Source organism: Equus przewalskii, chromosome 9, assembly GCF_037783145.1.
Source record: "Equus przewalskii isolate Varuska chromosome 9, EquPr2, whole genome shotgun sequence".
NCBI lineage: Eukaryota > Metazoa > Chordata > Mammalia > Perissodactyla > Equidae > Equus > Equus przewalskii.
Window position 1 is genome coordinate 82,555,514 of NC_091839.1, and position 13,410 is coordinate 82,568,923.

General features: G+C 52.2%; 1 long non-coding RNA gene across 1 annotated transcript; it reads right to left on the minus strand.

Annotated features, from left to right (window-relative positions):
• Positions 1-6,890: 6,890 nt before the first annotated feature.
• On the minus strand, positions 6,891-12,889 carry LOC139073659 (uncharacterized). Its single transcript, XR_011522660.1, has 3 exons — positions 12,736-12,889; positions 7,854-8,647; positions 6,891-7,525 (listed from the first exon to the last, which is right to left on the minus strand). It is a non-coding gene; the product is annotated as an uncharacterized lncRNA (long non-coding RNA).
• Between the last annotated feature and the right edge of the window lie 521 nt (positions 12,890-13,410).

A 13,410-nucleotide genomic window follows, 5' to 3' on the forward strand; every position in this document is an offset into this window, starting at 1 on the left:
CACCCTGCTCTCCAGGAGAGAGAAAATTGCCACTGGTCCGTGGATGTAAGAACTCTCTCCCAGTGGTTCCCAGATTTGTTGTTTTTTTAAGGGGCGGTGAATTGCTTTGGGATTGCCAAAATAAGGGCATTAAGAAAACCCCCAAAACTCCAAATACATCTAGAGTCATTATTTCTTCATTGAGACAATATTTTATCACCAAAAAAAGGTAGAAGGGCCAAAAGGGCATAAATCTCAGGATAAAGGACACTTTTAAAACATAAGTAATTCACATTTGTAGAAACCTTTCCAAATTGTCTGACTTTTCTCATTTTTCCGTGGACGGAGGGAACTTCATCACAAATCAGAACAGAGAATCAGGAGACCTGAGTTCACGTCCAGACTCAGATGCTGTGTGCATCCTGCCCTCTGCTCTGCTCTCCCCTGAGCGAGGGAATTCTGACGGCTGGTCTGCCCTTCCCTGAGATCCTGTGCCTCTGATTATAATGTGGAAACTGACATCTGTTCCTGTCCCGACTCGGTCACTCTGGGTCCCGTTTCAGACCACATTTTGTTTCATCCCCGTTTGCAGCCCTGCTGACGGCTCCCTTCCTGGGATCTGTGGAGGCTGTCAGCTCACACAAAGTCAGCAACTTTCCCACCAGTCTGGGAGTTTCCCAGGATTTTCTGCCAAAGATTATTTTGGCGTCTAACAACTTTTTTGAGGTTTCCATCATCAGTATTATCATCAACAAAAAACATTTCTTAAGTTAACAAGGAAAATACTGAATAAAGACGATAAAGACTGATCATTCCGTGGGTGGAAGTGTGGGCGGCATTTCAAAGAGCAGGGCTGTCTTCACCTCGTAAACCCGTCCGGGAGCCGGGATGGGGCCGTGGGGATTACAGGTGGCTCCGGGGGCTCAGAGTTGAAGCAGCCAGTGGGGCCAGAGGCCAGCACCTCCCTTCTGGTCAACCGAAAGCCTCACGGAGACACAGGGCTCCTTAGGCAGGTGGAGCGGGGTCGGGGGAAGGGCAAGAGAAGGGAGACCCTGCAGGGCAGGGGGTCAAAAGGCACAAACATCCCACAGAGCACAGCCACACACTGACCAGTGCTCTCAGCGGGGGACGATGTTGCCCAGGTGGCATTTACAACGTCTGGAGACAGTTTTGGTGGTCACTCTGACCAAGAGGGTGCCATTGACATCCGCAGTGTGGAGGCTGGAGACGCCACGGAGCATCCTGTGCTGCTGACACACAGCTGCCCTGCAGGGCACAGGCAGCCCCACCGTACAGAGTTATCCAGCCCCAACGCCAGCAGTGTGGACATTGAAAACCCCTGTGTTTGGGTGAACTTGGGAGCGAGATTGAGGTGATGAGCTGGAGGGCACTGAACTTAGGTGTGAAAAACAAGAAGGTGTTCATTCTGAGTCAGCAAAGGAGGGTGAGGAGGACCACTCCTCATGGGAACCCGCAGCCCTCCCACCTGTTCTGAGGCCCCACAGTCGGTCCTCGGCAGCAGAAATGACGCAGAGCCCGAGCCAGGCCTGTGGTGGCCCCGGGAGCAGAAGTGTGGAGCAGGCTGGGGGCAGAGGCAGCTGGCGGCCTTCCTCCTGGATCCCAGAGCGCACGAGCCGAGCCAGTGGCAGACGGCAGGACGGCTCTGGAGGAGGAGGAAGAGGGCAGGGGTGTGGGGAAGCCGTCAGGCACAGAGGCGAGGGGGCAGAGCAGGGTCGCTGCCTCAACACGGACGGACCCGGGCCTGCACTTTCCCAGCCCCGAAGAGCTGCCCCTTAGAACAGGGCCACCTCACTGCTGCCCGTTCAGCACATCAAAATCCGTGAGCCAGGTGGTTAAATAAACCCCGGGTGGCCAGGCAGTGCCGAGGGATCAAAAGTTATGTGCTCCCGGAGTCTCGCCAGGCCCCTGAAAGCTCACTGCGAGTCACCCTTTCCTTAACCAGTGTCCCCTGGAACCTCTCACCGGCCAGGCCTGCCCAGCACGGGGGACAGGATGGAAATAGGAGCAGACGTGGTCCCCACTCGCACATCACTTAGAGGCTCGTGGGGGATGGGAAGTGGGCAGATAATCACGCAGACATCATAAACGGTAACTAAGAGGCACGCTCGGAAGGAGTAGAAACTCTGAGAGATGCTAATGGAGCGTCTGCTGCTGTGGGGACCAGGACCCTCCTGCGAAAGTGGGGTCCTGAAGGCCTAACTGCGAGGCTTTGCCATCAGAGGCTGTAAGTGTCGACTCTGGGATCACGTCCAAATGTACATCCAGACCCAGAGCCCCTGAGAGGACTGAGGGACGCTGCCCAGTCTCCCCATGGCTGCTTCACGCTCGGTCCTCCGTCTCGGGCGACACCAACCCAACCTCCCAGGGCTCAGGCCGCAGGCCGCAGGTCATCCTTGAGTCCTCTCCTTCTCACAGGTCACAACAGGTCCGGCCGGGACGCTTGCTGTTCCGTCTTCAGATCATATTCTGAATCTGGCCGTTTCTCGACATCTCCCCTGTGAGCCCAGGAGCCCCCAGCCCCCTCACCTGGTCACTCCAGGAGTCTCCTGACTGATCTCCTGGCTTCTGCCCTCGCCCACAGGGCCTAGTCTGCAAATAGAGCTGGCACAGTTCTTCTAAAAGCTATAGCAGACCACATTCCACCTTTGCTCAAAACCTCTGTTGCCTCCCAGTGCACGGGAGACTAAAAACAAAAGCACAAGGACAGCGCAAGGACAGCGCAAGGACAGCCCAAGGACAGCCCGGGCGCCTGCTTCCTCCCCGACTTCGTCTCCTCCTAGTCTCGGCCCTCACTCCCACCACACTGGCCTCCTCCACTATTCCCAGAACATGCCTGCCTCAGGGCCTTTGCACGAGCTGCTTGTTCCCTGCCTGGAATCCTCCTTCTTAGACCCACATGGCTAACTCCTCCTCGAGTTGCAAGTGTCTTTTCAGAAACCAGCTTCTCCATAGGGTGAACCCTGACCCTCCGACACTGCTGCCACCCTCAACACAGGTCACCACCCCATCCCATCCACAGCACTTGTCCCTATTTCCTGTGCTCTATGTTTAATTGACTTATTTCTTTTATCTGCTGCGTATCCCCCAGAACGTGTGCTCCAGGGTCTGCGATTCCGACCTTCTTCGTGGGCCGACGTGGCCCAGCTCTGAGGGCAGCACGGGGGAGCTCTCTGCTCTAAATGTGTCACCCAGCTCCTCATTCCTTTGCTATCATGCCTTATGAATTAATGCTTTAAATAAACCCTACAATTATATACTGATTAGCACAAATTGCATTGCATTTGCCCAGAAAAGTGATAATGTTTTTCAGGGTAAGCGTTTTGGTTATACTGTTCCGATAACTCTGTGTGGACGTGTCTTCATTTGCCATGAACAGGGACCCTCTAAGAATGGAAGCGGCCGGGCCTTGATGTCCGGTTTCCGCCACTAATAGGTAAACCCGGGCGGGACCGCTCACAACCCTGCTGGCTTTAGAGCTAACAGGCATCCAAACAGGCGGGGGCCCAGGTTCATTTAAAGCGCCCTCGCACGTAACACACGGTGACCTCGGGAGACCCGTGGTGCAGCCTGGGGATGTACCGGGTGGGGACAGTGTCCTCGTGGCTCTGACGGGAGCAGACAGTCCGTCCTTCCCCAGACACTCCTGCAGGGGAAGCCGGTGCTGGGACAGGGTGAGGCAGGTGGGGATTTCCCTCCCCTTGGTCAGCTTCACAGACGGCCTCAGGGTGACAGACGGGTCATCCCCATGCACAGACACTAACTGGACGCCCAGGCTGCCTGGGGAGAAATATTGGAGAATAGGTGAAACTAACCTTAGTCCCCCCAAAACTAGACTTTTGTAGGGACAAGAGGCCGTAAACTTTGCCAGCACTTCAGCACGGCTGCCTCGTCGCATCCCCAGCAGATGGCAGCACAGGACCCGCCTTCCGTCCAAAGCAGATGAGCGACTTCAGCCCAGCTCTCCACTCCCAGGGGACCGTGTCCAGCAAACCCTGCCCGTCGCAGCTCCCCGAAGCCAGATGGCCGTGTGAGGTGTGCAGCAAACCTCGATTTCTTTCCCTCCCTCCCTGGACCTCAAACCACAATCACCAAGTCAACCGTGGAACCGTGACCTGGAAAAACAGCCAGGAAACAAAACACAAAACAAGCAAACCCACACTGTGAGCAGGCAGGTGGAGCCAGTTCAGTTCAGAAGAGTCAAAGGCGGCATTTTTGTGATTTGCCTTTTGAGGGTCAAGAACCTTCACGTGGACACTGACGTTCGAGTGATGTGCACTGAGCTGACAGTAGCCAGGGCTAGACCTATATGTGTTTAAAAACAAAACAAAAACCCTTCAGGTTAACCAAAGTATTTCTTAATAGAAAGGAAACCAAAGTCCAGCCCACTAGAACAGTGTTTTCAAACCACAGGTCACAATTGAGTCGTGTTTTGGAAATCAACTATGTAGGTCATAGCAAGCATTGCAGAACAGGACAGCACAGGACAGGACAGAATGGGACAGGACAGAACGGGACAGCACAGGACAGGGCAGAATGAGACAGGACAGGCAGGACACAATACTGTCCGTCAGAGCGCCTCCCTGTATACAGGGGTCTGAGGTAAAATCTCTCGCTCTGGGTTGTGGCCAAAGAAACCTGCAAAGCTCTCTGTGGAGGCCGTGTCTGCTCTCAACCTGTGTGCTTTCTATCGTCCAACACCAATAAGTGCCTCACTATCCGGAAGTCTGACTTAGTAAGTCCTGGGTGGGGGGATGCCATCAGACAGCAGGCTGAATTCAGGGGCTCCCGACTGTGTCCACGCACGTGCAGAATCAGGTCATCTGTCGTCACCATCATCCGTGTAGCTGTGATCTTCCAAAACAGTCCTAATTTCGGGCATCTTGTCCTGTTCTTCCACAAACACATTCACGCTCATGGTGGTCTATGTCCTAAATTGCAGTTTGGAAAAATCTAGCCACTGATTCAGCGGAAAGGCCAGGCATCAGAACTGAGACGTCTGAAGGAGCCGGGCAGGTGAATAAAGGAGTGAAGAGGGCCAGGAGCAGCGAAGGGATGAATGTGGATTTCATAGGAAATAGAGAATTTCTTAAGTTGAAAACTAATATTAAAAAAGGGAAAATGACAAAAAATATTGTGCTGGGCAGAAACCATGCCTGTCATGGACTGAATGGTGCCCCCCCTGCCCCCAAATTCGTGCATTGAAGCCCCAGCTCCTAACATGACTGTAATTGGAGATGGCCACTTTAGACGGAACTAAGGTTAGATGAGGTCACAAGGGCGCCCTGATCTAACAGGACTGGCGGCCTGATAAGCGGAGGAACAGAGATTTCCCTGCATCTCTGAGGAGAGGCCGTGTGAGGCACCGAGAGAAGAGGAGAAGGTGGCCATGTGCGAGCCGGGAGGGAGCCCTCACCAGGAACCGTGCCGGCCGGCTCCCTGACCGTGGACATGCAGCCTGCAGGACTATGACATGAACTTCTGTTGTTTAAGCTGCCCAGTCTGGGGAGTTTGGGTACAGCGGCCAGAGCGTTCTGATACGAGGCCCAAGGCCTGCACGTGCCCATGCTCCCCACGGTCACAAGCTCCACCCCAGTTATGCTCTGGGCTGAATGAAGCGTGACCTGCTCAGGGGTGAGGGCCCCAGTCGGTTCAAGCATCAGCCTCACATGGCTTTGAAGTCACAGCACAACGGCGACAGGATATTTACTCACTGAACATGATTAAAACCAGTGCGTAAAGCAGGATAAGGAAAGCATCTTGAGATCACAGAAAGAAAAGGTCACCATGTCCTGAAGAGGCGGCCACCCTGGCCTCGGGACGAGCCTCCTGGTCACTCGCAGCCCCTCGGGCCTGGACGGGTTGGCCCCCGCAGGACACAGGCTGCAGGACACTTAGCTTTTACTTTCTTCTTCCTTTCCTGTTCCAGGTCATTGTCCTCCTGGTGCAGTTCCAACATTGTTTAATTTAACCTGCATGGTTCAGAATTTCATTCATTTGTCAATAATTATTTTTTCAGCATTTGCTTTGTGCCAAACACACGTCTAGATGCTGAGATGCATCAGTGAAGAGAATTCATGCGTTCACGGCGCTTCTGTTCTACGTGGGCGGTACAGACAATGGACAAAATCAAGAAGAACGGGTGACGTGCTAGAAGGCTGCAATGTGATCTGCACGGTTTCTTGAGACTCATTTCTGCTCTAGAAGAAAACAGTTGGGATGGGTGACACTCAAATGGAAGCACAGGTAAGTGAATTAGCATCATATGCCACCTGTTAGAAAGATGAAGTAGGGCCTGTGTGCATGGATGAAGATAGGAAGAAATGGCAGGGCCAGGACACGTAGCACTCACGACACTAAAATAGATGCAAGACACTCAGTATTCGTGAGTTCTTAATTTGGCCACCCATTTGGGAAACTCCTTGTGCCCCCAAGTAACCATGGCCCAAAAAACACAAATAAAATCCTAGCTGCTCAGCAGGCTAGTTGGCACAAGCACCCACAGCATGTGCTGGTTCCAGACACCCTCCCCGTCTGCTGAGACCCCAAGATCAAGTCCAACGTGGTCCTGGCCACTCTCGGGGAGGGCTGGTGTGGAGAGGAAGAAACAGACCCCGGACGTTGCTGTGGCTGTGGACCCGGCCCTGTGGGTCTTCTACCCATTTGCTCACCTTGTTAAGTGTGCTGACTTACCTCATTATTCTCCCAGTGTGAGTTTTAGTGGAGTTAATAAGCCGTGTGATTCAATCATCGTAATTTGATTTGTGAGCCTTTGTGGGAGAGCTTGCCTGGCTGTGGACATAGAGGCTGTCACAACAATGAAATAATCTCCCGTGTGACAAAGATGAAAAGGGCGGCATAAAAAATAGAGCACAGACGGGAGATGGGGAGGGTTTTATTTATTTCACTTTCTTTTTTTTCTTTGATAATGTTTTCGTTTACTTTTTATTGAGGTAACGTTGTTTTATCGCCTTATATGAATTTCAGGTGTGCATCATTACATTTTGATTTCCATGTGGACTATATCATGTTCACCACCAAAGACTGATCACTGCCTGTCACAGTACCTCTGATGGGGAGCATTTTAATCAGAGTGGCCAGGGAGGGTCTGGTTGAAAGGCGAACGCTGGCGCAAAGACTCGAAGGAGCTGAGGGAGCAGGACACACAGGTATGCTGAGGAGATCATGCAGTGCATGGGGAGCCCCACGTGCCAAGAGCCCAGCGTGAGCTTCTCCGATAAGCTCCAGGAACAGCAGGGAGGCCAGGGCTGCCAGAGAGGGGTGAGCAGAGCCGTGGGCTGCAAAGCGGGAGGTGGCTCGGGGCCCCGTGGTCCTTGTGAGACCTTCGGCTTCACTCCGAAACGGTTTCCACTGGAGGGTTTGCATGGGAGAGCGGTGGATTTACACTCTAACGTGATCGGTCTGGCTGCTGCTCTGAGAGGTTAGAGGGCAGAGGTGGAGGCCAGTTGGGGAAACCGCAGGGATCCAAGCAGAGGTGACGGTGGCTCAGCGGAGTGGAGCAGCACAGCTGGTGAGAGGGGGTGAGATTCTGGATCTAGTTTGAAGTAGAGCTGACAGAATGCCAGCCCTGGTGGTCTAGTGGTTAAATCCACTGCTCTGGCCACAGCCAGGTTCGTATCCCAGTCAGGGAACCACGCCATCCGTCTGTCGGTTGTCACACTGTGGCAGCTGCATGTTGCTGTGACCGAAAGTGATGCCACTGGGATTTCAAATCCCATCAGGGTCACCCACAGTGGACAGGTTTCAGCGGAGCTTCCAGACCAAGACGAACTAAGAAGACGGACCTGGCCACCCTCCTAAACCCTAGGAACAGCGGCAGAGCCGTATGTACGTACCTGCTGCAGAGCCAGAAGGTGAGGGGATGGAGCAGAAAGACAGGGCAGGTTCCGCTCCGCTGTGCACAGGGCTGCTAGGAGTCAGAACCCACTGGACGTCAGGGGCAAAGAGGATTTTCTATGAAATTGGATGTGGGGAGTGAGGAGGGGAAGAGTCGATGATGAACCCAAGAATCTAAGCCTCGGGGAAAGGACGGAGGAACATAGAGAGGGGACGAGAATCGTAAAGTCAGCACAGAGAAGGCTGGGTGACAGCCTTTTGACAATTTTACTTTAACTCAAAATGTAGCGTGAAAGTCTTTTGGCAAATATTTCTCTCTCATGTGGACCCACAGCTCGATGCAGCATCACGAAGCGCAAGCTTTGTTATTTTTCAGGTGAGAGAGAGTCTTTCAAACAGACTTTTCCTACTGTGTCTGCTGTCAACGCTTGTGTCACAGGACACCAGAGCAGTTAGCGACCAGGTAAGCATGATTAGGCTCATTTAGCTGATCACAAACGCATATGCCAGGTCAGCGCGGACAAGAATTGTAGACACGAAGGCAATCTGATGTTCCTTACCTCGGTGTCTCTCAGTTCTTAAGGTGCATGGGAATCGTGCAATGCCGATTCTGGTTCACTCAGGCAGGAACGGGGCCTGAGACTCTGCATTTCCATCAAACTCCCACGGGTGCCAATGCTGCTGTTCTATGGGTCGCTTTTTGAGGAGCGAGACTCCAGCCCTTTGTAAAGAGCGCCACAGTCAACATCACGTAGTGGAAAGGCCCCCAAATCAGAAGATGCGAAGTCTCATCCTGCATGTGAAGTGAACAGCACGGCTCAGAAGTCAATTTATTGTTTGGAGGAGGGAAGGGTGTCAAGCTGAGTAGTGGAGCTAGAGAATGTAAACTCAGGAAAATCAGAACACATCCAATCATCAAGACATCAGGGAGAAGAGACACAACGAAGAAGAAGAAATTACGGGATATTTGCCGCTTTCCTGCCTCCACCAGAGCAAGCTGAGCCATGAATCCAGGCGGAATCAGGGCTCATGGAGCAGAGGGATAGTGTGACAGTGGCCTGAGCACAGGTGACCCAGTGGCCTCTGTTATGGGCACCTCTCCCAGACTAAGAATGTTGCAAAAGGAAGAACCTCGTGAAATGAAGCGAGCACTAATTAGAGGTGGAGAAACATGTTGTGCCAGGCGTGCTTTGAGAAAGTTCCCAAAGGTATTTGGGACGTGCTTGTGTAGTGCAGGGTGAGATCATGAGAGAAGGAATTTAATTATGTAAAAAGATGTCTGGGAGGTGCTGAGCCCAGCCCCGTGCCCACGGGACCTCGGTGCGTGTAACTAGATGATGGGACTCCGTGCTGCCTCCCCTCTCGCGTGGAAGGAATCCACGTGGATCCAGCCATCTGCTAGTGACGCAACGGTGGGCCACAAACTGAGCTTCAGTCATCGTCTCAGCAAAATGACGGATGACTCTCCACACAGCCTGGCAGTCAGAGGCGTGGGCTCGGGGCCCAGACGTCCAGGGGTTAAATTCCAGCTCCACCCCTTGTGGTGGTGTGACCTTGGACAGGTTACTCACCCTCACTGTGCCTCAGTTTCCTCATGTTTGAAAATGAGGACACTGGTGGCAGCCACCTCATGTCGCTGTCATGAGGGTTAATGGAGCTGGGAGTTGCACAGTGCTTGGAACAGCGCGGACGTGCTGAGAGCCACACATCATTTAATAAGCAGAGTTGGACTCACAGATGCTTAGAGGTCCACGGCCATGCTCTCCGAAGCCCATAGTTCTTTTCTAAGTCTTCACCTAAACTCCACGTTACCGTCAGGTCACCTTGGAGCATCTGGATAAGGACCTGGTAACTGAGCACTGCGTGCTGTTTCAAGGCCCTCATGTGCACATGTGTACTCTGTGGACAAGATCTCCCAGCAGCTAGAGTGGAGAAAAGCGCTGGGAGATTTTAAGGACTCCAGCTCATGGTGGGAGATGCAGGCTGGTCCTGAAGCTCGGGTCCAGACAGTTCCGTCGTCACCTTACAGCCCACGGGCAATGCAGATCCCATCTTTGCACATGCTCATTCGCCTAGCAGTCAACACACGAGGAAAACATTTCATTCCCGTTTCTAGCACTTGATATGTATTGAAAAATTGCTGCAGTAGGGCCCTATCTGCAAGTGAGTAAGACAGCTTTCTAGAATTATAGAGTAGTATTTCAAACCCTTGAATGGGGGCACTGCCAGACCCCCAAGGGGTGCAGTGAGGCTGGCTTGGGGAGCGGAAAGAAGCTGGGAGCCGGAAGGAACAGCTGCTGCCTGGCTGAGGAGCTGCGGGCGCTGCCCGGCAGGGGAGCCACGTGAGGGCCTGGTGCGCCTTCTCCTCCTGTCTCCCCATCTCTCCTCGGGGTCCCTTGGGGCAAAACGCAACAGGGAGATGACACAGGGAAAACAGGGTTTTCAGTGACCCAGAATCACAAAACAGGCTATAAATGGGTTGATTTGGAGCTGGAAAGAACGGTTCATTTACCACTCCACGCAGTAAAGCAGGGACAAGGTACGTGCCTCAAAGGTCAGGGTGTGTCTGGAAGTGCGCCAGAGCTGGCTACCTGGAGGTGGAGTCCTGGAGATGTTCATAGCGTTGAGCAGACAGACAGACAGCTAAGAACCAAAAGGAGAGAGTTCAACGGCTACGGAGGGTGAGATCTGGGCTGGAGTAAAGGGTGACTTGATGTCAAGGATTTTAATATTCTGCTTTTTAACCACTAACGTGTGTATATGGGAACGAGGAGGAACAGTCAAGCTTAACCTCCAGCATTAACTTTGGAAAAGCGCCTCACCTTCTTGTTCTGGACACTTGCACCCAGGGAGAGGCCAGCAGCATCCTGGCCACGGGGACCGCATGCGAGGCCCTGACGGGTGGGCCGTTTTCCCAGGCTAGAGAATCTCACCTCCTGGTTCTGGACAGAAGGTCTCAGAGCCGCTGCTGCCCAGCTTAGCGGCCTTGGCCTTGAAGAAGCTGGTACGCCGCTGGTGCGCAGACGTGACGCTGCTGAAACAGAGCATCAAGAAACTTGTGCTGGCTTGTATCCGTTGTTTACGGCAGACACTGGTATTTGCATCGACATCTTCTTTCCAGAGTAGTTTTGTCACATGGCCCCTCAAGGATACTAATACTTCCACTTCTGTTGATTCATTTCACGGACACAATCCTGTATTAACGTGTGCGTTAGCCACAAGAACTTGCCCCTGAATTATGTCATTTATCTTTGAGAATCCGTGGATGTTTTCTTCTGTTTTCCAAAGAGACATCCATTTCATATGTCATGAGAAGGGGTTGTGCTACAGATTACATTGATTTACTTATTAGACAAAGAATAACTGAGGCCTCATCATGGACTCACCCCAATGCTAAGTGATCGGCCAAAATGTACGATCCTTGACCTCATGGAGGTTACACCCCACGGCGAGAGGAAGAGCTCAGTATAAACACACTAACATGAGGTATTCTCTGAGGAAGAGCTCCATGAGAACAGGGGGGTAGCTTCCTTCTAGCATTAGCATGGAATTCAGCATGTCAGTTTAGAAAAGCTTCTTGATGAAGTGGTATTTGAACTAAGACCTGAAGGATGTATTTTAAAAAACCCAGTGGTGGGTGGGTGGGTGGGAGGGTCTCTTGGCAGAGTAGAGAGTAGAGGAGAAGGCCGGGAAATGGAAAAGGACCCGGCCTGCTGGGCAACCAGCGGGAAGCTCGGTGCGGCTGGGGCACAGTGAGAGGATTCGGTGAGGCTGGGAAAAGCCGCATCCATGTGGGTTTATTGTACTCCAAGGTCAACTGGATCCTTGGGAGGATTTGACGATGAGTGATGTATGCCACTTCTCGACTTTGGTATGAAGATGGATGGCCAGGCAGGAGTGGAAGCCACTGCAGTGGTCCAAGTAGTGCCACCAGGTGTCTGTCTCCCGGGCTGACATTCACACAGAGAAATCAGGAAGCTTGGACGGGAGGAGAGCCATGAAAGAAAGGGGATTAGAGCTGAGATCTGTTCTGAAGGAGTGCTCTGCAGGGCCTGGTTATTTATTGCCTTCAGAGGGGGATAATTCTGGGTTCCTGGTTGCGCAACTGGGTGATCGAAGCAGAGGGGCTTCCTGGAAGAAAGGACTTGTGGCAAGAGCAAGAGTGGAGAGCAGGCCAGAAAGGATGTCAGGAGTGAAAGGCGCTGTGCAACCGACACAGCGTACGCCACTTAAGAACTGCGCACCCCACAGAAAACTGCCACACCAATGCCAGCGGTGGGCAACAGACCAACTCAAGGGCAACACTCTCTCTTTACTAAAAACTGAAATTCCTGCTGGCAAAAACTTGAAGTAGGGCTGTGAGTTTTTCTGTACAAACTTGCCTAGGTTAATTCACTGACATTTAAAGTAGTTGGTGCTTCCTGGCTGTAGAAGTGAGAAAAACATCTCTAAGAACAATGACAAAATCTTTTTCTTTTTTTCTTTTTTTGCTTTTTCTCCCCAAATCCCCCCAGTACATAGTTGTATATTTTAGTTGTGTGTCCTTCTAGTTGTGGCACGTGGGACACCATCTCAACATAACCTGATGAGCAGTGCCATGTCCACACCCAGGATCCGAACCTGTGAAACCCTGGGCTGCTGAAGCAGAGCACACGAACTTGATTGGCCACAGGGCCGGCAGCCAGTGACAAAATCTTAAGGCACACACAGCCCAGTCCTCTGGTGTCAACTTGCTCAGTGCCAAGTCATAGCCATAATCTCTTGGAGAAGAAAGAGCCTGCATTAGAGACGATCTGTGACTTCTCAGAGGTCTTATCGGTTCAGAAAATGGCAGAGTCAGGATTTGGGAAGATAAGGGAAAAAAAAGAGTGGAATTCTTACATGAATTGGGACAGAGGACCAGAATAATCCAAAGATGAACTACCACCTTCAGGCTTCAGTGGTTCTGCCCGGCTGTCTGCGTCCCCAGAGCCATTGAAGTGCTATCCACGCTTCAATTCAACTGTTTGCTGTGGTCATAGACTCCGTGTGTCATAAAGGCTCTGGAATTTAGGTAGAGTAATAAGATCATAATTACAGGCACTCCCTCAGCAGTCTTTGCTGTTGCCTCAAACGACGGAGGAAAACTTTCTACTATAACTAACTGCCAAAAAAAGAGAAAGTCACCCCTCCTAATTTGATTTTCAAGGTATCCCCGGTATTAACAATGATAGATGAAATCATTGCCTCCTGCTGGGAAGGGACTGTAAAGAAATTGTCACTCCCTGACCTTGACCACGGATTGAGGGCCTTCCTACACTTTCTTTTCAACATGTCCGGGCTTAGTGTAGGTCATTTGTCACATGAAAACCCAAGCTGAAGATGCTGCAGGTGACAAGCAAACAGGGCGGACAGGTTGGCCTTTGCCATGTCCACGCTGTCTGTGGACACTGCCTGGTGGTTCAGAGCTAGACTCAGGAGCCAGACCCCTGGGTGTGAACCCCCCTCCCTCCCACCACCAGCAAATTTCTAGCTGTGGGACCTTCAGCTGGTCAATGCTCTGTGCCTCAGTTTCCT